This window comes from Ambystoma mexicanum, chromosome 3q, assembly GCF_040938575.1.
Source record: "Ambystoma mexicanum isolate Mex_15411 chromosome 3q, UKY_AmexF1_1, whole genome shotgun sequence".
In the NCBI taxonomy this organism is placed as follows: domain Eukaryota; kingdom Metazoa; phylum Chordata; class Amphibia; order Caudata; family Ambystomatidae; genus Ambystoma; species Ambystoma mexicanum.
Genome location: NC_090926.1, coordinates 285,014,057 through 285,015,417, shown reverse-complemented (window position 1 = coordinate 285,015,417; position 1,361 = coordinate 285,014,057).

The following is a 1,361-nucleotide window of genomic DNA, read 5'->3' as shown; positions in this document are numbered from 1 at the left end:
GCTCGAGGGCCATAGAGGTAGCTCTCATGAAACCATTAACCCCAATCAAAATCATGGCTGTACCCCCTAAAAAGCTCCCACCACACATTAAAAAGAACCCTATTATTGGGCCCACAATTTCCCAGTGGCACAAACTTAGGGCAGCGCAAGGGGTCCCGACTAGGCACGCACCGTCATGGTCTAGCCTACGGGCAATATTGTCCTACGGACATACGCAGACCATTCACCACAAACAAGATCACGAATGGGCCACCATACCTCTGATGGACATATGCAAGGTGGGAAAGCTGAAAACATTTCAGGTCGCACGCACGAAGTTGGGGCTTGATCACGGGGACTGGCTCACATACCACATAATACAATCCGCATTCCACTCCCACACAACGCTGGACCCTCAACTTCTGACCCCAGCACCCTGTTCGAAAAGGAGATGGAACATCACCTAGAGTCTTTCGCCCCACCTTTGCACCTTCTACCAATGGCGATCCCCAACAATCTAGCCAGAAACCACGCATTAGCGCTGTCCTGGTCTGAGGATCTAGGGACCCGAATAGGCATACCCGACATCTTGGGATACTTCATGGCCATACCACTAATCTCTGTGAATCTCAAAAATAGAGAAATCCAATATAAAATCTTGCAACGTCTGTATCACACTCCAGTCACACTGCATAAAATAGGGATAGCGAGGACAGATACAGGTCGCAGGGGATGCCGCGCCAACGGATGGCACTATGGGACACATATTGTGGCACTGCCCCGTGATCAGCTATTTCTGGGAGGGAGTACACAAACAGATTGGAGACATTAATGGGGCCAACGTCGCGTTCACGCCTGAGGTTATCCTATTGGGGGCCGACTCAGAAGACTGGCACACAGGTTCTCTCACCCGCCGGCTCATAGGCTCATTTTATTCACGGCCATGAAACTCCTGGTCATCCACTGGAAAGCCAAAACTCCACCATCTCCGTGAGCTGCACTCCTTTAGAAAACATGCAGACTGGAGAGAGCAGCACTACGGCGACAGCAGACACACAATCTCACTAGAGCAATTAAATTCTGCAAACTAAGTAACCCATATGTATAGTAGTGAAGAGGTGAGTGTGGGAGGACAACCAGGCTAGAGAGTGTAATGCTAACAACTAAACTAAGGGGCAAATGGACATAAATAAGGGTCACAACACAATAGGCACAACCCGATGTCGACCTCTGAACCATAACAGTTAATTTAAGGTTGGGTGGTGGGTGGGAGCGGGGAGTTGAGTAGTTCACAGGGGGATGGGAGGTGGGGGGAGGGATGGTGACATTTTTATTTTTGGGGAAAAGAGAATCCAGTTATCAGAACGAAATGGCTGAACAGT